The 25,087-nt window shown below is 30.0% G+C and overlaps 1 protein-coding gene across 2 annotated transcripts in view; it reads left to right on the top strand.

Annotated features, from left to right (window-relative positions):
* The first annotated feature begins 1,389 nt into the window (after window positions 1-1,389).
* Window positions 1,390-25,087, top strand: part of LOC119609369 (protein spaetzle 5) — a 45,858-nt gene continuing 22,160 nt past the window's right edge. Inside the window, exons 1-2 of one of the 2 annotated variants that reach the window (XM_037964235.1) lie at window positions 1,390-1,509; window positions 1,927-2,155. The gene's annotated coding sequence lies outside the window, so the exon portion shown is untranslated. Of the gene's footprint in view, window positions 2,156-25,087 lie in introns of both variants that reach the window. The other variant, XM_037964154.1, reaches the window with a different exon arrangement.

The following is a 25,087-nucleotide window of genomic DNA, read 5'->3' as shown; positions in this document are numbered from 1 at the left end:
TCTCGACCAAATAATCCATCCATCACTGTTGCCAATTTAGCTATTTTCTCGTCAAATCTAGCGATTTTTAATCCCATTTTGCGGGGAAAAATATGATTTAGCTATTAGCGGGAAATCTAGCGATTTTTCTTTAGATCTTAAGGCATTTTTTATTCATTTATATTTTGATAATATCGCTTAAAAGTTACGAATGACGATATTTACATATATGTATGTATATAAAAATATGCATTCAATGTAAGTTATTTGAGTTTTAGCTGTGTGTATTATACTTATTTTGAATGTTCTGAAGAACATAATTAGGAGTAAATATTTGTGCGTACAGGTAAAGTTATACGAAAAACTTTAAAAGGGGTATATTTTGTTGTACTCAATTAAAAAACGAATATTTAATTATTCTAGTCTTTTAGTAAATGAGTGATATGATAATAAAATTTACCATAATTCTAAAAATTAGTGAACATTGGAAATAAGTGATGAAAGGATCGGTCCATAAAGTCCTAAAAATTTACAACATTTCTAAGGCGTATAGGGCCGCATATCGATATCGCAGATAAACTTCCCACAAAAGGAGTGTATAATAATCTTGGGTGCCCCGGTAGGCTAGTTGGTAGTGTGCTAGCCTGTCAGTCTGGGGGTTGTGGGTTCGATTCTCAGCAGAGATCCTGGTCTGCTACACTACAACGGTCGTATGGTTATCGTCACCCTGCTCGGTAAATTAGGTTAGAATATAATTTGTAATTGTATTGTAATGGAAAAATAAATAAATATGCCGAAAATAAAGGATCGATCCATAAAGGCCAGCATTTCGAAATTCAATTTATCTTTACAACATTTCTAAAGCAATCTGTATAGGGTCGCATATCGAAATTAACCTCAACTTGACATTTTTCCTAACCCAAAGTGAAAATATTTAACATAAAAAAAGATTCTCTTATGTGTTTGTTATAAGATGTGTTTGTATCACTATCCCATTCCTACGTATGTATATAGATTTTAGCGATAAATCGCTGACTTTTTAGAATAATATAAAAAATCTGAAAAATTTAGCTAGTTTTTTTAGCTATTTCTTTTCAGAATCATATAATAAATATTATATTGACGATTTATCGCTAAATTTTTCAAAATGTCTTGAATTTAGCTATTTTCTAGCTATTTTTCAGTCGACTTTAGCGATATTTTTGGGAAAAAAGTTGGCAACAGTGCCATCCATTTAAGTATCTATGAGTAGTATGTATTTTATTTGTCTATACATCCGTTTGTGTGTGTGTGTGCTCAATTTTAGAGTTTTCGATCTATTCATAGAGTATAAAGTGAGCAATAACAAAAATGAAAAAAAGTATTAGTGGAAACACGAAAACATGTCTCAAACAATTGGCCAATACATTCAGTTTTATTTGAAGATCGGCACGGTAAGCATTGTACTGCGCTAACAAACAACGTTGTTTCCAAACCAAATACGAAACCAAAAAATATTTGAAATTAAACATCGTAACGTCGCCACATAACGTAAGAAAACGTAAACAAAACACACAACGTTTGATAAACGAGTAAACGAGTGTTTCAACAATCAAAAATTGAATCGAACAAAATAAAATACAAAATTTTGTATATTTCTGTTGGGTTTTTTTCGGTGTGACATAGTGATTTGGTTTATAATTGTGAGAGCTGTTACTGTTTTCGAAAAATAACGTGTTTAGATTTTAAATCAATCCACATTTGGGCTCGTTTAGATCCGCAGCAAATGATAAATTAAAATTTTGTCACATTTCCCTCTTGCTTTAAATTTCCAAAAAAAAAAAAAAAAATAAGTAAAAAAAAGAAATAAAATAACAACTAAAATAGAAAGAGGAAAAATATAAAAATTGTTAAATTTCTTAAGCAAGTGTTGTTCGTATGTTAAATTGTCCATATATTTTTATTTAGATCAAAAAAGCTGTTAAAAATCAAGCCAAATCCACTTCAATTAATTTGAATTGTAATTGAAATTAAAATAAATACAAAAAAAGTGTTACAAAAACGAAATAAAAGTAAATATAATATTCATCAAAAAAAATAAAACAAAAGTTACACTTTTTATAGATCGATCGAATTTGTTTCCCTTCATTAGCATTCAATGTATTAATGTTGACGACGGCTTGCTGAAAAAATCAGGGTAAGTTTAACATTATTAATTTAAATACAACGGACATCGTTCGATAATTTGTTAAAATTTCTCAGGCTCATTTTGGCACAGACATCTATTACTGTTTCTTTTATAACACTACACTACATTCATGTTAAGTTTTCTGTTTCTAGTTGGATATATGAAACATAGATAGAAATATAAAAGAAATGGATCTTAAATTTATCTGGGTCATTCAGAAAATAGTTTTCAACAGAAATGTGGATAGACAGACGTATGTATATCCTAACAACTTATGTAGGTCCGACTATACTTTCATTCATCAGAATTTTCATTGGAAATGTCTATATGTTACAAACGGTATGACGAACTTAAGTATATGTACCAATTTCCATAAAAATGTACATATGTATATCTAAAATATTTTGTAGTGGTAAATTGTTCAATCTGCACAATTTTTTTGATAATTGCTAATTTTTATATGATAGAGCCTAAATCGTTTTACCCCAGTCCCCATATAAAGTCCCATTCAAAAATATATTAACCGTTTATTACTGGCTTCAAATACAAGTAGTGATGAAATTAAACATTAAACATTAAATAGTTTTTATGTACAAAATTTCATAAGGATTGTTACATAATTGAACCTAGTTCCCATAAAATGTCTCCTATAGAAAGTCATTTAATTATCAAAAATCAGTATCTGAGAGAGTGAGGTCCATAACCCACTTCCCCCCGAAAACTACCTTGATATTAATATTTTTATATGAATGTTTCACTTGCCAAAACAATGAACCTTTATTATACCCTATACCACTATAATGAGGGGAGTATTATGCTTTTGTGCTGATGTTTGTAACTTCTAAAAATATTTGAGTCGGTTAAACTATTTACAACTGTCCGTCCATCTGTGAGTACATGTAAACCTTGTGCGGTTGTAATTTTCAAGATAATTTGTTGAAATTCTGCATAAATAATTTTAATGTAAACCTAAATCCAACAAACATTTATATTTATCTATGCCACCATATAAACCATCTTCCTTTTCTGTCAAAAAATGTTTAAAATATTTCGGAATTAAGATAAAAACAACTTAAATGATGTATTATTAAAAATAACCAAATTATAACCCAATAACTCACATACATATATTCTTACTTGTTTTATTATGATTATTATGTCACTTAATGTGTTGCAAGTGGGATATATATCAAAAAAATGATTTTTTGACACAAGAATAAGATCGAATAGGATGTATTTTAATTTTTATATTAAAAATCTTTTATTTTTGGATCCATAAATGATATTATACTGAAATGTTTTAAATTGACATATCGTGACGAACGTAACGGTCGTACGTTTTAAAGAGATGAAAAATTAGGCTATTTGGTTAAAAACTTATTTATTGTAATTTAGAATATTTATTGATTGTTTTTCAGTTTTCAGAACTAAAAAATTGTTTCCAGAATTTGTTGTACAAGCCGTTATGTGTGACGTGAAATGACGTGATGTGACACAAATTTCCAATGATGAAATTTGCAATATTATTGAAAATTAATGCTTTTGTGCTGATGTTTGTAACTTCTAAAAACTTATTTATTGTAATTTAGAATATTTATTGATTGTTTTTCAGTTTTCAGAACTAAACAAGTAAGAGTGTTATATTCGGCTATGCCGAATCTTATATACCCACCATCAAATCACTGCCATATAAATAAACTTTGATATTTTGAATATTTTATTATTATGTATCGATATTAATGAGAACATCATTGTAATATTTTAAAGAGGTCCATTAATGGGGGTTTAACTATTTTCTGAGGGGAAATTTATATGGGGTGGGGTTATAATGGACTGATCCGCATACAAATTGGTAGAGAGATTTCGGTTCCTATAGAACTTATCAGTGTCGAATTTCATTTACGCCAGTAATGAGCGTTTAACTGATATTCTGATGGGGATCTTAAATGAAGGGTAGGGTCAATTATGGGCCGATCCCCACAAAATTTGGGGTTAATTATGGACTATCAACATAAAATTTGGTAGAGAGATTTTGACTCGTATAAAACTTACTCCTGTGAAATTTCATCGCTATACTCTTCCTTTTAAGCCAGTAATGAGCGTTAATGTCATCTTATGGAGGGGACCTTATATAGGGAGTAGGGTCAATTATGGACAGATCCACATAAAATTAGCTGGAAAGGTTTTGGCTCCTTATTTTTGACTTACTTATGTCAAATTTCTTCACTATACTCGTATTTTTAAGCCAATAATCAATTACGGACCGATCTACATATAGTTTGGTGGAGAGATATTGGCTTGCATGAAACCTACGTGTGTCAAATTTCATTGCTATGTTCGTATTTTTAAGCCAGTAATCAGCATTATAGTCATTTTTCAAAGGGGACCTTATATGGGGGGTAGGGCCAATTATGGACCGGTCAAAAAACTGACTTATTCGAAATTCTGTGCCTTTTGCTTCATAAACAACGAATTTGTGAATGTTTGAAGCTCTTTATACAATATTCCGGGGGGTACATTTGTATAGGGGCTATGTGAAATCGTTGACCGATTTTGCCCATTTCAATACCAAACATTTCTGATAAATAAAAAATAGTTTGGGAAAATTTCATCTCAATATCTCTTTTTTTGTGGACGCTATAGTGCCAACAACAGACAGACGGACGGACATAGCTAGATCGTCTTAGAATCTTACGAGGTTCCAGAATATATATACTTTATGGGGTCTGTGAACAATATTTCGATGTGTTACACACGGAATGACAAAATCAATATACCCCCCATCTTTTTTGATGGTGGGTATAAAAATTGTTTCCAGAATTTTTTGTACAAGCCGTTATGTGTGACGTGACATGACGTGATGTGACACAAATTTCCAATGATGAAATTTGCAATATTATTGAAAATGAATTAGTGCATAGATTTATTTTGGATGGATATTGTTCAAAGTTTTTGAAATCGAAGAAATATTTTGACTATTTAATAACATTCTTACTGAAATAATTCCCGTGTAAGAATAATATAAAAATTAACATTAATTAACATAAATCTTTTAAAAATGCTTATATCACATTGAAATTCAACACAAATAATTTTGACATACAAATCGTTTAAACAAATATATTTAAAAATTGGTCCATGATTAGGCATAGCTTCCATACAAAGCCTACATTTGATATACCCATAAACTTGGATATATTAACTCAAATGTCGCCATCCTGATAATACAAACACACAAAAAACTGTCTAATGTATAATTGCCATATTACTGACCATTTATTCCACAATTCGAAACTTGAAAAAAACGTAATGTCACGTGATGTGACAAATTTTGAAATTGTTTAAAAAATAACCAGGCTTTCTTTTAACTTTGTTCTTTTAAATTGAGTTCTGTATACTAAACTTGATTTAGAGTTTTGAACACGATGAAAGGCAATTGAAAAGTTGCCTTACTAGAGACTTACTTATGTCAAATTTCATTGCTATACTGCTATTTTTAAGCCAGCAATGATCGTTAAAGTATTTTTTAAAGGGGACCTTATATGGGGGGTAGGGTCAATTATGGACCGATCTGCATAAAGTTCGATAGAGAGATTTTGGCTCGCATGAAACTTATGTGTATCGAATTGCATCGCTATACTTGTAGTTTTAAGCCAGTAATGACCATTTAAGTCATTTTTTATATGGGGATAGGGTCAACTATGGACCAATCCACATAAAACTTGATATAGAGATTTTGGCTCCATTGAAGCTTATGTGTGTCGAATTTCATCACTATACTCGTATTTTTAAGACAGTAATAAGCTTTAAAGTCATTTTCTGAAGGGGACCTTATAGGGCGGTAGGGTCAATTATATACCGATCCATACAAAATTTGGTAGTGAGAATTGGCTCGCATGAAACTTATGTTTATCGAATTCCATCACTATATTCATATTTTTAAGACAGTAATGAGCTTTAAAGTCAGTTTATGAAGGGGACTTTATATGAGGGTGGCCTCCGGTAGGTTAGTGGTTAGTGTTCTAGTCTGGTAGACCGGAGGTGGTGGGTTCGATTCCCACCTGAGGCACTGGTTAAGGAGCGCACAACAGGCCCGATAGAGGCCTAGGTGTATTTCTTCGGATTTGATGTATATACATCCTCCTTTCAAACTAACTAACTAACTAACTATATGAGGGTAGGGTCAATTATGGACCGATCCTCATAAAATTTGGTAGGAAGATTTTGGCTCATATGAATCTTATTTGTGTCGAATTTCATCGCTATACTCGTACTTTTAAAACAGATACGTCCATTAAAGCTGTTTTTCGGGGGTCTACTTGTATGGGGGCTATTCAAAAACGTGGACTGGTATTGCCCATTTTCAATACCAAACAAACCTTACCTATAGCTTATTCCGTTCGGACTCTGTCGTGCTTTTAACAGACAGACAGACGGATGGACAGACATGGTTAGATCGTCTTAGAATTTAATAAGGACCCTGAATATATATACTTTTGTGAGTCTATGACCAATACATCGATGTGTTACAAACGGAATGACAAAATCGATATACCACCTCATCCCCCATCTTTTTTGTTTGCTTAAGTTCTAACTAAATCGTTGGTTTCAGCCAGTTTTATGAGAAATTTCAACTCTACGAACCTATTATTTCCAAGAAATCGAAGTGCGGTAAAGGCCTTATTTCACAGTGGTAGGTAGACTCCCTGCCGTCCCTTGCTACCTCGTTGCTTAACTTCCGAAATTCAAAACATCATTTTCGTTTCATCAGATGGGCCTCTGTGAGTCGGCAACAGAACCAGGACTTGCCGAGGACTTGTTATTGTGGGAAATCTGGTATGAACAGAGTAAACCCTTAACATACCTGCGCAAGGAAAGAAAATTCAATGGTGTCACTTGTATAAGATAATTTACATATATCACCATTCAACCCAGCACATTTCTCATTCATCCGACACACTTGTAGAGAACAACATCCGACAGACTCACTCTAGGTATACGAGTAGGTAAGTTCCGCATACCCCTACATGCATCTCGTATGATATACACTAAATACCTACTCATTTCCAACGCACAGTCACTAATTTGTGACTGTGCGGTCACAGAGGATGGTTACTTTACCGTTACCATCAGTCTTTTACCGACCTTACGGTTTAAACCACAGCCACCGCGTGCACCCCATGGGAAAATCTCCAATAACCATCTGTAGCCACCTTTAGTAAATATGAAAATCAAAACTTCATAATATTTTTAATTTCGTCATGTACGAATAATCCAGGTTATTAGAATATCCAATTGTAATAATTAAGTATCAAAATATTACGATAATATCGTAAAATATTCGGACATGAAAAACCTCTCATTTTGTTTTTGATGGAATATGAAAATGAATTAATTTCCAATATTAAGAGTAATAAACTCAATGATGTTTAGGTAGTAAAATAAAAACAGCACTTTTTGGAATTTTCACTTATTCAATAAAAATATATGTGTTTTCCCAAACATTCAGAGTAATAGAAGGATGTTTTGAGCGATATACTTGTGTGAAAACCCTACAAGGTTTTACTATATTTACGTCATAACTCTAACATTTAATAAAATTCCAAGAAATTCGAAATTCCGCATTGTTATAAAAAAAATCCAATTCATTGAAAAACCATTAAATTATTTGCCAAACTATTAAAATTTCCAAATTGACTCTATCAAAATTGTATCATTATTATATTTTTCTTGTATTCCCCTCGTTTTTATTGTTCAAGTCACGGTAGCTTAATTATTTCAGTTAATAAGCTGAACTTCAATCTGAAATCAGCTTAAAATACATATTTTCTTTTGTAATTAAGATAAAAAAACACATATTTTTTAACTTCCTAATTAATACAAAAATTTGCAATGGAAATAAATAAAATACGAATGATAATAATGATTAATTATATGTACATTTATAATGAAGTGTTTCAGTAAAAACTTTTGATCTAATTGAACCAAATAAATACACATAAGGCCGTAATAAAATTGTTCTAAATGAATAAATGGATTTCCTTAATTGATTGTGAAACCCACCTTAATTTTAAACAGTTGTTCTTTTTTTTCAAACATGATCACTAACAAAACTTTTAATTTCCCTTTGTGGTTAATTGTATGGACCACAATAGATAGAAATGTTTATGCATGAACACTTGGTCAATAACTACTTTTGAATACCTTTAAAATAGAGTAGAATTATTTTGATTGATTTATTAAAGAAAACGAACACAGAGTAATACAAGAATCATTTACAAATTCTTGTAGTCTGTCAATTATATTGAGTATTTAGAGGTTTTTGCGATTCGATCCCGGATTAAGACATGACCGTACTTGTTTCAAACTCACACACATTCACAATGTGCTGTAAACCTGTCGAGTTTTATGTTTCCGCATGAGAATAGAGCGTAAAGTGTTCAATAATAAAAAATACCATTAAATTGTATTTATTTATGTGGTTCACACCTAAATACAGATATGATCACAAATTTAGCAATGCTTGAACTACATTCGAATCGTAGAAAATCTTACCGAAAAATAGTTTGCGTCCAAAAACAACCTACCTATATATATATAAAAGAGTAGCGTTACTGACTGACTGACTGATTCATCATCGCACAGCCCAAACGGCGGAACCTAGAATCATGAAATTTTGACAGTAGATGTGTTTTTGGTTATATAGATCCACTAAGGAGGAATTTTTGGTAATTTGTACATTTACGGGTAAAAAGGGGAAAAAACGGGAAAAACAGGTTTTCTTAGTTATCTTACACAATATTAGTGATACAAGAAAAATTTTAAATGCACCTGTATCTACTCTTAAAACGAGCAGATGCGTGTCTGGTACTTTTTTTAAATTCGCACTTTTAAGGGGTAAAAATGTGTAAAAAGGTGATTTTGGTACCTTTTTTGGCCCTTTATAACTTTTGAACTAATTAACATAATCAAATTTTTATAAATATTTTGCATACATCTCCCAAAATAATGAGACACCTGTTTCGTACTTTTTTAAAATTCAGTCCTTTTTGGGTGTAAAAGGGAGAAAACTGTATTTATGGTACTTTTTTTAGTACATTAAGAAAACTTTTTCGATTTATTGAAGTATTCCTATTAAATTACGGACTAACTCTGTAATATTTATTGTAACAAAATTCTTGCTATTTCACTGAGGAAAAAAGTACCAAAAAGGGGAAAAAACGGGAAATTTAATTTTATTCAAACTCATTGAGCCAATTTTTATAAAATTTGAAAAAGTAGTTTATTTACTCACACAAAATAAGCTGTTGATATATTATTTTGGAATTCGAGTACTAAGGCCTATATAGAACCAAATACGAGTAAATTGTTTGGTACTTTTTGAAAGCACTATTTTTCTGGAACAAATGAATACAGATTTGAATCGTTTGAGTTGTATCTGTGATATATAGACTTAAATACGGAACATTTTGTAAACTTAATTCTCGAAAAAGTATATTTCTCAGCGAAAAAGGGAAAAATTGTACTCTTTTTATTAGTACTTTCCAGTACAAATTTATTCCACTTTTGGTACTTTTTCTTTCTTTAAATGATACTCTTTGTATGTTCTTTAATATGAATTCAAAACACATGATTATTAAACATACACGTTCCTCATTGAATAAGATTGTTTAAGAGAGAACTTTTTAGTACTTCTTATCTCATAAATGGTACTTTTTTAATTTTCTAAAATATTCAACCTAGGAACATTAATTTTAACATACATGGTCTTGACTGAATAATATTCTTTAAGTGGGAACCCTTTTGTTCTTTTCTATTCTTCAAATGGTACATTTTAGATTCTTTATAATGGTTAACCGGAACACAGGGTCCTTATTAAATGAGAATTTATTGAGAGAGATTTTTGTACTTTTTCGTTTTTCCGATGGTACTTTTTGATATTGAAAATAAAATTCATTCACCTTAGTGAATGAGAACCTACTGAAAGGGACTTTTAGTACTTTTTCATTCATCAAATTATATTTTTTGAATTGTATATAATATTGAACGCAGAAACATAAAATTTTTGATTAAATGATAATCTATTAGAGGTGATAAATGATAATCTATTAGACGTGATATTGAACGTATAAATCTGAAACATTAAAATCAATTTTAATTTTCTATAAAAGTTAACAAAATTTTGTATATATTAAATTTAAGTTAGGGTAGCGAAGCACCCAGGGTATGCTAGTTAAAATATAATAGGGCCTAAACTAGGGACTATACTAGGGATATTAACTGTTATATTTAATTATCTATCCAAAAGTAAACTCAAGTGTTATACACATTACAATTATGCCCAACTGTGCAGCATCGGAAGTAATGCTATAGAAATAATTTTTATATTCTTTGCCTTCAGCACTGATACTACAGTGCATTTTTTAAGTTTTTTCGAGTCATTTATGACTCTTCTGCACAATTAAATCATCATACATATGCTCATTTTCTAATCATAAATGGTACTGTATCGGCGACTCTTCTAAAAGAGTATTTTATGATACCCTCTTCTGATCAGTTTTGACTCTTGACTAATTTTTGAATCTTTTTTGGTCATAAATGAGTCTAATTATTGATAGTTTTTGAGTAATTTTCGAACCATGTTTGAGTATTTTCTGAGTAATTTTTATGTCTGTTACAGACAAATATAATAATACAGTATACAGTTGATCTTCCGACTGCGCGAAATATACATAATTACGAAATAAATTTACAATCATATTTCAAACACCTGGATGATCTATTTATGATTGCTGTACATTTTGTTATTGTTTATCGAATAAAAATCACATTTTAATCATTATGTAATTGGAATAATTTTTAAGCTTGCTACTTAGATCAGTTGGGTGACTAATCACTAGACTAAGTCTACTATCTTTCACACAAAATTCGTTAGCAACTCTTCTAAAAGAGTATTTTATGAGCCCCTTTTCTAATCAGTTTCGACTCATTTTTGATTAGTAGTTACGAGTTATTTTTGAGCCATGTTACTAACAAAAACAATATCATATTTAAGGATGTTCAGTTTATGATTGCAATACATTTTCTTATAATTTTTTCAAATAATCAGTTTTTAATCACCCAAATTTTAGCTGGTATTCAGAGTATTATGCGTTTGTGCCGATGTTTGTAAAGCACAAAATATTGGACTTACATTAATCTTAAAGCTCAGAATCGATTTCTGAGTGAATTAGGCCAAGTCCGTCCGTCTGACTGGCTGTCAATGTATACCTTGTGCGAAAGGTAGAGTTCTAACTTTATTAGATAACGTAAATGTATTTTGGGGCATAGTTAAAAACCTTCAGATGGCAGTTTCAAAACTCCATTTTCAAACTTTTCAAATTTTTTAAAAAATAGATTAATATATTTCACAGGTTAACGGTACAAGTGATTTACATTTTAAGGATTTCGGAGAAAACAAAGATATATTTTTGGAAATTATCCTTCCATATTTACTGAACGGACAACATTTTGCGAATATAACATTTCAAATAGGAAACATATATCTGAAGTTTTGGTAAAATCGAATAAACTGTTCAGGTCAAAATCATATTATCCAATAATGGAAAACTTTCTTAAAACCGTACTGAAATAATATTTAGTTTTCAACCGATTTAAATGAAACTTGAGTAAAATATATAATTAAGATTCATATTTATAATGACATCGAAAAAATCGATATTGACCCTTAAACGTAAATATATTTTTATAATTAAGTATATAAAATTTTCGTAATATATGAACTAAATAATTTCATATGCTGAGAAAATCGTGGACGATAAAGAAAAATCGATGTGATACTCGGTTTCAGCACCTAAAAATACATAAAATCGATTTTGTTTGCCCAACAAAAAAAGAACTTCCAAAGAAGCGAAAAAGAAGTAGAATTTACGCCATGGATGTACTGAAAAATACCCACAGACTGCCCAGGTGACTAGCTTTTTTAAAATGTACTTGTCCTACGAAGAAGTCAATCGTCACGCTATATATTACGAAGAGACAGGTGAAATGCTTAAGTTTGTTTTTTAAGTGTCCACTCTCTCGCTTACATACAATGACGATTATCTTCACCCTCATTTACAAAGAGTACATCTGTGACGAAAGACAAATTAGAGCCAACCAGGTGGTTAAACGTTAGTGGAAATCACTGTCTTTTTCGGATGCATTGACTCTTTGTCGAACTGCTGGGATGGGTTTCTATATAATTTCGGGAAAATTTTTCTATTGGGTTAATATAAGAAAAAACTATCACAAAAATTTCCAACATTTAACAATAGCATTATAAAATGTATCATAAAAGTGCGTCATTGAAATTACAGTTAAAACTATGAAACCGTTAAATGTGAATTAATGAATAATCAAATTAATGAGGAAATAGTTTTACTTACTTGTGACAGCTGCGTGCAAAATCTCTGCCCACATCTGTGAGCTTTTTAATACCACCTGAATTATAAACATTCGTAAACATTTGATCTCCATTTTAATACTTCTTAAACATGGATTTCAGAAAGAAAAAAAACTTGTGTAGTTTATTGTCAAATGGAAGCATTATTTATGGCAAAATGATTTATAAAAAAAATAAAAAAAATATTTTAAAAAGTTGTTTTCATAGAAGTTTTTGCATTTGAATGTGAATAGACTTTTAGTCTAATAATAAATAATTAAATACATACAATACACACTCGTACATTTACATACATAGATATGTATGTATGTATGTATGTATGTATGTATGTATGTATGTATGTATGTATGTATGTATGTATGTATGTATGTATGTATGTATGTATGTATGTATGTATGTATGTATGTATGTATGTATGTATGTATGTATGTATGTATGTATGTATGTATGTATGTATGTATGTATGTATGTATGTATGTATGTATGTATGTATGTATGTATGTATGTATGTATGTGATTGTCTGTCCTTCCACTTAACAAGAGTTGCAATTTACTTTGGTTTGTTTAAATTGTTTCTGTTTAAGCCATTTAAAGTTCTATTAGCAAAACTAAATCTCTAGCTCTGTGAACATTTAGTTTCAATGTACTAGACGCACAAACATTGTGACACATCATGGAAACATCATTATAATGTTAAATTAACGCTCCCATTCAATTTATACTTGCTACTTTTTATTCGATGCAGCTTTTTATCTTATTTTACATTTTATTGCACTAGATTGATTTACATATGTACTTTTATTTTACATTATTACATTTATTATATTTAACTGTATTTCATTGTGTTACAGTTTTTTACATTTTTCACATCCGGTTTCGTGTATATTTAGTGCAAAGATTTTGTCAAGTTTAACATCGTGTGTGTTATTAAATTTGCATGTTTGACATTTAAAACAAACAAAATAATAAAAATAATTTAATTGCATTTCGTTTTTTTTGCCGTTATAATTAAACAGATTCAAGTTAAAATAAAATTTTGTCAAATTAAAACGATTAATAAATGTGGAGAATTATAAATTAAAAAAAGTGCATAATAAAAATATTTGTCTTATTAAATATTGCAATAGATTTTCGGATAGATATTTTAAACATCTTCAAACATATAATTAAGAATCAATCCATCTCATGGTTTGAACATGAGCACCGATTTCTATAAGTACATTCATTCTATCTAGTCAATAGACTTTAATTTAAAACGATATCAAGAATACTAGTGTCCAAACATGTTTTCATATGTAGATCTTGATTTTAAACATTTTACGGTTTTAACATTTTCTTAGTTTATGGTCACATTACATTTATTATTTTAGGACTGAAACACGAGCAGAAAAATAATATTTCAAATTTTTAATGATATGTACGAGCATAAGACTCAGAAATACTCGTTTTGCGAATGGGCCAAGAATGTTTGCTGCTGAATATTTGTATACCCACGAACAAAAAATATTGATATACCCCACACCACTTTAGAATCGTTTTCTGAGTCGATTAGGCTATGTCAGTCTGTCCGTCCGTCCGTCTGGCTGGCTGTCCATGTAAACTTTGTGCGCAAGGTACAGGTCGCAATTTTCAAGATAATTGGATGACATTTGGCACACACTCCTTTTTCGGCCCAAGGACGAAGCCTATTGAAAATGGTTAAAATCGGTCCATTATTTCACCTAGCCCCCATACAACAGAACTCCCCGAAAAGTGCTTCTGAGCTCATAATTATGTTAAATATACCTGTATATTGATAAAAAGCGGCACAGCTAAGTTTTATACAAGCCTTGATGACCTTGTCAAATTTCATAGAGATCGGGCCTCATTTGACCCTAGCTCCCATACAAAGTTCCCTTCAGAAAATTACTTGAATGTCCAAAATTAACTTATAAACACAAATATAGTGATGAAATTAAGCACAATAAAATATTATGTAAATATAAATATATTCACAAAATTTTATCAGGCTTGGTCCCTATTTGCCCTAGCCCCCATATAAAGCTTCATTCAGAAAATTAGTTTTTCATCCATAAATTGCTTAAATGTATCGGAACAAGGTAATGGAAGATAAATGCTTTATTATGAAAAATAAATCACATTTAATATTCATTACTGGTGTAGGGTATCATATGGTCGGTCACGCCCTTACTTACTTACTCGTTTTTAATTTGATTTTGTCATTTTTATTTGATGCTGTTTGTTTGGCATTGAAAATGGATAATATCAGTCTACGATTTCACTTAGCCCCCCATATAAGGTTCTCTTCAGAGAATTCTATAACGCAGATAACTGACTTAAAAAATCATGTATAGCAATGAACTCTGTAAATTAACATGTTTCATGGGAACAAAATTCACCCCACTTAATTTTATGAGGATCGAGCCAAAATTGACCCTACCCCCCATATAAGATGGCCTTCAAAAAACGACTATAACGCTCATGAGTAGCATCAAACTGCTAGAAAAGCAAAAAAATTTTACATAAACAAGTTTTATTGGAACAAAAATCTCCCCACTTAATTTTATAAGGATCGATCTATAATTGACCATACTCCCGCTATAAGGTCCCCTTCAGAAAATGACTATAATGCACATAACTTGTTTCCAAATGCCAGTATAGCAACAAAATTATACATAAACAAGTTTTATGGGAACTAAAATCTCCCCACTTAATTTTATAAAGATCGATCTATAATTGACCCTAACCCCGCTATGAGGTCCCTTTCAGAAAATGGGTTTTATGGGAACTAAAATCTTAGTAAGGATAGGACCCTACCCCCCATATAACGTCGCCTTCAAAAAATTAATATAACACTTAAAACTTGCTTTAAAATGTAAAGTAAAGCACAAAAACAAACGACATAAACAAGTTTTATTAAAACTTAAATATCTCTGTTAAATTTTATAAGGGTCGGACCACAATTCACCCTACCAACTACACTAACAACAACTTTTCATAAAATTACACTGTGTATAATTTTCTAAGTCATGGATGAATAACCATATACGGTCACCACTATATGATAAAAGACCAAAATAAGAAGACTCGTGTCTTCCAGTTTTACCCAAAGTCATGCACTTTTTTAGTTATAGGTCCCCAAAGATTTAGGACCTCGGTGCCATTTTTGAAAAAAGTGATCATTTTCTTAGGCTCATATCTTGATAACCGTTCGGAATTTTGATTTACTCTCTGAGGGAATGTTGTTGCTCTTATCACAAAGAACAATTGTGAACATATGAAGTCAAAAAGACGTTATCTTCATGATCAGAATCGCAAAAAGTATTTTTTTTCCTTGTTAAGGTCTATAAGTAGTAGGGTGATCGATTATTCGACATTTTCCAAAAACCGGTTTTCGAATAGTTCGAATAGTTGACATTTAAAAAAAACCGGTTGATATTTTTCAAATTCAGAAAAAACCGGTTAACCGGTTTTTCATTATAAATAAAAAAAATATATTTTAATTTGAAAAACTTAATGTTTATGTTTAAATTTGATTAATAAAACATGGCCCGAAATGATTTTTAACAGTTTAAAAGATTATAACTTTAGATCTAGTCGTCTGATTTACATTATTTCTTTAATATAAAAAAATTAGGAAAAAAGTGGGACACTTCTGTTAAACATAAGGTACTATGTAATCCTAGCTTATTTTAAAAGCCCGGTTTAGGAAATTTGCATAGGCATTCCAACACTTCCATAAAATTTCAGCCGTAAATTAATTATTGTAATTGGAATATAATCTTAAGATTGATAAAATTTTATCAAACTGTTATCAATTTTACAAATAATTGTTTTTAATTAGTTAGGAAAATCAAAAAGTTTTAACCAAAGGAGCTGTAGAAAAATATGCGATAGTTCCTCGACTCGAATATTTTTAAAATTTAGACGGGCTGTATTATTATTTCCTTAAAAATTTCATTTAAATAATCTTTGAATACAAAGCAAATAAAAGTATTCGAAACCGGTTTTTGAAAAGTGAAAAAACCGGGTTGTTCGATATTCGAAAAATCAACATTAAGAAAAAACCGATACTGGTAAAGCAGAAAAAAACGGTTTTAAAACCGGTTGAAAAATCGAGTCGATCACCCTAATAAGTAGCAGTCCTTAAGTCCTCTTCAGAAAATAATTTTAAACCGCAAAAACTGGCTTAAAAACATGGATAGCAATGAACATAACTAGTTATTGAAAACAAAATATTTGTTAAATTTAAGTTTAATTTAAATAAATGACTAAATTATTGTAACAAATAACAAAAGGATCGAAACATATAGTATAGGACCACTTTCAAAAATTCACTTGAAATATATGGCACATGATTATAAGTTAAATAAAAGATAAATAAATAAGATTCGTTATAGCCGAATATAACACTCATACTGTTATATTCGGCTATATGTTAAATATTGTTATATCTTCGAATCAGATTACAGATCGACAAAATTTACACCTGATTCAAGAAATGTTCACTTTAATTTTTTTATTTATTTATTGAAATTAAAGTGTAGAAAATTAAACTACAATTACTTAACAAATCTTAATTTGGAATTTGAGTTTTTCACAGCTGATTTAACCGTGCACAAATTGATAAAAAAGCCATTAATTTACTTATTTTATAAATGCATCATAGTTCAACTAACAAAAATAATCTTTTTGAAATCACAATTTGTTTTTGTGACCTGAGTGAATCATGGGAAAAGTGCAAACTTGTTTTATGTAAATCATTTCGTCACACAGCACGAACACAAAGGTTCCCACAAAAACTAGGAAGTTCCCAATGGAACTATAAATATATAAAAAGAAAACAAAAAAAAAAAAAAAAAAACTACTAAAATAAACAGCATGAGCCACATACAAGTACTCGTATTTACTCATCAAACAAGTTTCTAGTTACACTTAAAAGAAAATAAAACAAAAAAATAAATAAAAATAACTTTTATAAAAAAATATATTAAATTAAGTTCAATGCACTAACAACAACAAAAACAAAAGAATCTGCAAATAACGAACAACAACAGCAGCAGCATGAAGTAAAAAAAAAAAAAAACAAAATTATACACAAATGATGACAACAAACTTTAAAAAAATTCAAAATTTAAATAAATAACGACAAACAGCCATTCAGTCAGTCACACATTCATGTTTGTATTCAAATCTTAGACACATACGACAGATATTTTTCGAATAACGTTTTAATACAAATTATTGGTTGTGGTACGTGTCAATAAACCTGATTATTTATACGGAATATTACCGTCGTCATCATTATCATCTTCACTGCACATAATAGTTGTTGTTGTTTTTTGTTAACGGTGACAATTTATATATTTTTCCAATATTTACCTTGACTTTAGTTTATTTTACTCTAACACATCATCCACTTAAATTAACGAGTACATCATGCAAACATTAACACTTTCCTTCAATATTTTCCTATAATGTTTAATGAAACAATTAATTTTATAGATTTAGTGACATATACACAGACAAACATTTGCACACATACATATGGGTGCTTTGGCGCACTGGTACACTAATTTTGGAGATATTAGCCAATGTAAACCCTTTAATCATATATATCCCAATTTTCAAAATAATTTATTGAAATTTGATACATTTATTTCTTTTGATCCAAGGACGATGCTTGGTGGATGTAATCGGTGCATTATTCCTCCTAGCCCCCATATAGTCGTATGCCCCATAATGGGCTTTGGAGTGCCTAATTAAGTTAAATGACGGGTATTATATAAGCTTAAATATTCTGTAGACTTTTGTAAAGATCGGACCTCATTTAACCCTAACCCTTATACAAAGTCCCCCTCAGGCATTGGCTTAATTACTTAAGTACAAGTACATTATTCTCCAGTAAAAACTTACATTAAAAAGTAAGGAGTTCAAATGCTAAAATTTACTTTCAGAATATCATTAGATAACATTAGAGGCAACTACTTACTACGCCCGTTTGCAAATAGGGAGTTAGGTAAGTACTTACTACGATCGCCTGCAAATAGTATATTTCGAAAATGAGATGGTCTTTTCCAAACTGGAGGAATATTGTTTCACAATACCCACCATCAAGAAGTTATATTATTTTGTCATTCTGTTTGTAACAAATAGAAATATTTTCCATAGATCTACAAAAGTATATATGTATATTCTAAGTCCTTATTAAATTCTAAGACGATCTAGCCATGTTCGTCTGTCTGTCTGTTGAAAGCACTATAGAGCGAACGGAAAGAGTTAGAAGTTTGAAATTTTCCAAAAATATTTTCTATAGGTAAGGTTTGTTTGGTATTGAAAATATGGAATTTGCCATAAATAAGTTTCATAGGAGCCAAAATCTCTCTACAAAATTTTATTGACCCTACCCTCATATAAGGTCCCTTTCAGAAAATGACTTTAACGCTCATTACTGGCTTAAAATTACGAGTATAGCGATGGAATTCGAAAAAATGTGCCTACCAAATTGTATGAAGATCGGTACATAATTGACCCCAGTCCCCATATAAGTTTTCCTTCAGAAAATGACTTTAACGCTCATTACTGTATTAAAAATACTAGTATAGCGATGAATTATATAAATTCGACATATGCTAAATTTAATACGAAATGGATCGGTAACTCACTCTACCCCTATATAAGGCCCCTTCAGAAAATAACTTTAACGCTTATTACTGGCATAAAAATGCGAGTATAAAGATGAAATTCGATATAAACACAGCGATTAAATTCAAACGAATAAGTATTATACGAACCGAAATCTTTCTACCAAATTTAACGACAATCGGCCCATAATTGATCCTACCGCATATATGTTCATGGTTTAAAAGTTGGACAAAAATATTTTGTTAATCCGAAAGGGCTGCGTCCAAAATTGACTAAAGCCATATTCCTAATATAAACCTAATGTTTGTGGCATATGGTTACATAAGATTCGGCATAGCCGAAACTTGTTACGTTTAATAGCACCCTAATATACAGCAAACTATTGTAAATAGAAACCAACAAATAAGCAAATAAAACAAACAGACAGACAAACATGTATGTAAGTAAACACTTCTCACAACTTAATGTCAGTTATTATGTATTTTTACACTTTTCATTATAGTTTTCCACCCATTTAAACTAAACTGCTCATTGGCTGAAACAATCAATACAATTCAATTGTATTTATAAATCAATTTTATGCAATAGTCATTATTTTAACGATGATGTATTGTTGTCTTTCTAACGAGACCACCATACGTTGCAGGAGCGTTGTAAATCGAATAATGGAAGACAATAACATTAAATGATTTTTATAACTTACATAACAACTTAAAATAATGTCCTTATGTAAATAAAAAGATTTTTTTCATCTCATATTCAGAACTCTAAATGTTATCCCATTTATGATCCGCTTCTGAATCTAAGACGATTGCAGCTGTTGATTACAAACCTCAACAATTCTGAGCTGTATCATTGTTTGTTTAAATCACACAATAATAAATAAATAGAGAAGCGTGCTAAGCACAATAATTTATAGTTTGAAATTGTTAAACACAAATATTATATACATAAATATTTACTATACATATATTAAAAATAATTAATGAATTGATCATTTATTTGCATTAGTTAACGAGTAAGATTGTTAAGAAACATTCTCGATAATTATCACCCTATTAATAAGAAAATAGTTTAATTTCAATTAAAAATAACGACAACATTAATTACATTTGGGTGTATGAGATTTGATCTCAATTATATTTCTTATTTAATTTATTAATCAAAAAAAATCTATAAATTGTTTGTAATAATATGCGTACATTAATTCATAAATATCATAGTTTCAATTCATTTAAACTTAATTGCAAGTGTTATTAAGTTAATAATACTTAGTAGCTTAATAGTGAATAAATATATTGCAACTGGAAATGAAAAATTTGGCAATATTTTGTTACAAAGTCTTTAAAATAATTTAAAGACTACCGTAACCCTTTCTGCTGTTTATACCCTGCACCACTTTAGTGGGGAGGGTATATTGGATTTGTGCTGATGTTTGTAACATACAAAAATATTCGTCCTAGACCCACCTTAAAGTATACCAATCGGCTTAGAATCGTTTTCTGAGTCGATTAAGCTATGTCCGTCCGTCCGTCTGGCTGGCTGTCCATGTAAACCTTGTGCGCAAGGTACAGGTCGCAATTTTCAAGATAATTGGATGAAATTTGGCACGCACGTTTTATTTGACCCAAGGACGAAGCCTATTGAAAATGGTTAAAATCGGTCCATTATTTCACCTAGCCCCCATAGAACAGAACCCCCCGAAAAGGGCTTCTGAGCTCATAATTATGTTAAATATACAGATATATCGATAAAATACGGCACAACTAAGTTTTATAGAAGTCTTGATGACCCTGCCAAATTTCATAAAGATCAGGCCCCATTTGACCCTAGCTCCCATACAAAGTCCCCTTCAGAAAATTACTTGAATGTCCCAAATTAGCTTATAAACACAAATATCGCGATGAAATTCAGCACAATAAAACATTATGTAAATATAAATATATTCACAAAATTTTATCGGGCTTGGTCCATATTTGCCCCTAGCCCCCATATAAAGCCTCTTTCAGAAAATTAGTTTTTCATCCATAAATTGCTTAAATGTATCGGAACGTGCGTGCCAAATTTCATCCAATTATCTTGAAAATTGCGACCTGTACCTTGCGCACAAGGTTTACATGGACAGCCAGCCAGCCAGCCTGCCAGACGGACGGACGGACGGACATAGCTCAATCGACTCAGAAAACGATTCTAAGCCGATTGGTATACTTTAAGGTGGGTCTAGGACGAATATTTTTGTATGTTACAAACATCAGCACAAATCCAATATACCCTCCCCACTAAAGTGGTGTAGGGTATAATAAAATAGAAAGTACTATTAACAAATACACTGAAAATAATCCAAATATCCGTAACTACTTTTTTCTTAATATTTACGAAAATTTCGTGTATAATCCGAAATATTATTTAATCAAATCCTTTTCTAATTTTAAGAAAGTACGAAAACATTTTGTAATATCTTTTTCTGAAATGTAAACGAAATTAAACATAATATTATTAATATATATATAAGAGTAGCGTTACTGACTGACTGATTCATCATCGCACAACCCAAACGGCTGAATGGATTTTTGGAAATTTGTATTTGGGGTAAAAAGGGGAAAACGGGTAAAACAGGTTTTCTTTATTATCTTACACAATATTAGTGATACAAGAAAAATTTTAAATGCACCTGTATCTACTTTTAAAATGAGCAGATGGATGTCTAGTACTTTTGAAAATCGTACTTTTAAGGGGTGAAAATGTGTAACAATGGTGATTTTGGTACTTTTTTGGCCCTTTATAACTTCTTAACAAATAAACTTAATAAAATTATTGTAAATATTTTGGATATATCTTCCAAAATTATGAGACACCTGTTTTCTACTTTTTTAAAATTAAGACCTTTTTGGGTGTAAAAGGGAAAAACAATATTTTTGGTATTTTTTTAGCAATTAATTAAATTATGTACTAATTTATTGAAACAAAATATTTACTATTTCACTGGGGAAAAAAGTAACAAAAGGGTGAAAACGGGAAATTTTATTTATTCGATTTGAGGCCATTTTTATAAAATATGAAAAATAGTTAATATACCCACACAATATACACACAAATTCGGGTAAATTGTTTTGTACTTTTTTAAACCACAATTTTTCTGGAACAAATGAATGCAGATTTGAATCATTTGAGTTTGAACTGTGATATATAGATTTAAACACGGAATATTTCTGAAACTTAATTTTCTAAAAAGTCTTTTCCTAGGCGAAAGGGGGAAATATGGTAATCTTTTTATTAGTACTTTCAACAAAGGTAGAATTTATTCCACTTTGATATTTTTTCTTTCTTCAATTGATACTCTTTATATGTTCTATAATATGAATCCAAAACACATGATTATTAAACATAGACGGTCTTTATTGGATAAAATTCTTTAGGATAAAACATTTTAGTACTTTTTATCTCTCTAATGGTCCTTTTTTAAATTTTCCAAAATATTCAACCTAGAAACATATATTTGAACATACATGATCCTGAATGAATAATAATCTGTAATTGGGGCCTCTTTTGTACTTTTCCATTCATCAAATAGTACCTTTTGGATTCTCTATAATGGGGAACCGGAAAACATGACACATGGCCTTTTTTAAATGAGCATTTATTTAGAGGTTTTTGTACCTTTTCATTTTTCAGATGATACTTTTTGATTTTTTTACGATATAGAACATAGAAACATAAAATTTAATATGTAGGGACTAAGTGAATGAGAATCTAATGAAAGGGACTTTTGGTTCATTCTCGTTCATCAAATTATAGTTTTTTAATTTTCTATCATATTGAACACAGATAGAAACATTTGATTGAATGAAAATTTCTAAAATGTATTTTATAGTACGTTTTCTTTTTTCAAATAGTTTTTTCGAAATTTACTAAAATGCGAAATCTAAACGAATGAAATTAAAAATACACTCTCCTTATTGAATGTGAATTTATTCACGAGACAAATTTCAATAATATTGGACGTAAAAACATAAACTTTTAATCAATTAAAATTTTCTATAAAAGTAATCAAAATTTTGTATGTATTTAATTTTGTTAGGGTAGCGAAGCACCCAGGGTATGCTAGTTACATTATAATTAAATAAAACTACAAAATCTTTTATAAAATTTAAGAAAAAGTACGAATTATTTTCATAATATAAAAAAATTCATGTAGATAATAATTTGTGAACTAATATTAGAAAAATTATTTTAAAATGAACAAAAATGTTTGCATAAATAAATATTTCGTAAATTTCATAATATTTCTAAATTTTCTTTTACAATTTATGTAATTTAATTTTTCTAAAATTATTTTTAAAATATTGTGTGCAATTTCATATATATTACGAAAAAATGTCATGGTGTGAAATAACAAAGCATTCGTAAAATGTATGAAATTTTTAGTACATATTAGGCAGGGATTATTTTCAATGTAGGCTTTCGTGTCCAGCATTGCCCGGTATTTTACGTGATTATATAAAACAGTAGTAAAATAACAAAATTCCCTCTAAAAGCATGTTCGCACATACCGTAATAGAACCGAAAACAAAATTCCCTTTTTACTCGCTAGGACATTCATAGGACCAATGGGTGAAAAGGTGCATTTATTTTTAAAATCCCTCTGTGACCAAAATGTCCAACTCTATCTCTGGCAGTTCTTGACCGATAGTGCTGAAAATTTGTGTCTGGTCTACTATACAATAGTACAAACCTTGGTGCAAATTCATCTAAATCAATTTTTTAAGTTGGGTCAGCTGACACAAAATTGCTCGTATGTACATATAAGTTTTATGGTTATTTTAGGAAAGTTTCCTATAAAATTTATAGAATAAATCAACGCAGAGATATTTAAGCGATTTATTGACGACATTTTAGTGATAAAGGACAATAGCAACTATGAGAAGTTGGTTCTGCTTTAAACCAAAAATGAACGTTATGGGAGAAGTGGCACTTCCCATAGAATCTCAAATATATATATATATATATATATATATATATATATATATATATATATATATATATATACATATATTTAAATTGAATCTATTTTCACCATTTTTGAGTTGAAGTCTTTATTTTCGCTGCATTAAAATAAAATAAAAATTTTCAATACCACTGAATAGAATTTGTTAAAGTTATACTTAAAAGACCCCTTCCACCCCTAAAACGTGTTGTTCGGTATTTCTCTATATGTAAAAGACCATTATGTGTTTTTCATATAAATTTTTTGCTTTCCATTTCGACATTCCGCACATTCTAAAAAACGAATTTGCAGGTATTAGCAGTAAATCTGCGAAAATATCACTTGAAATCTATACTTAATGTCCGACTACCCAAAATATTTATTACGCAAATAACATATTTTCGACCAAAACGTTTTTACACTAAAAATATTTTAACACATATTTGCATTGAAGCTAAAATATTTTATTGAAACTAGATCGTTCTAATTAAGATAAGATTTTTCAAATTCAACTATTAAAGGTGGCGTGTCATAATGACACACAAAAAAGTATGGGCACTATCCATGGACTTTATGACAATTTTATGACATTGACACTTTTAAAACTGAAATTTATTAGAAAATTTGTTTAAAATTTAGGAAAGGGACACTCTCATCCCGAAAAGATTTGCTCCTAAATTTGGTGTTTGTTACGTTTTGGATTGCTTTATAAAAGTATCCTGGATAGATGACGCATGAGTTTTAAACTCTTGGGTATTTCGAATACCGGCTTCGCTAAATTAAGTTAATGCACTCTTTGAAGTCCATGGACTTTATGTCATTTTGCTCATAGACAATGTAACACTTTTGAAATTGTCATTACGTCCAT

The sequence above is a fragment of the Lucilia sericata genome, unplaced genomic scaffold (assembly GCF_015586225.1).
Source record: "Lucilia sericata isolate MDLA Ls3-8-SP2 unplaced genomic scaffold, ASM1558622v1 Contig000000F_arrow, whole genome shotgun sequence".
In the NCBI taxonomy this organism is placed as follows: domain Eukaryota; kingdom Metazoa; phylum Arthropoda; class Insecta; order Diptera; family Calliphoridae; genus Lucilia; species Lucilia sericata.
The sequence above is the reverse complement of the archived record's forward strand: the minus strand, read 5'-3'. Positions and strand labels throughout refer to the sequence as shown.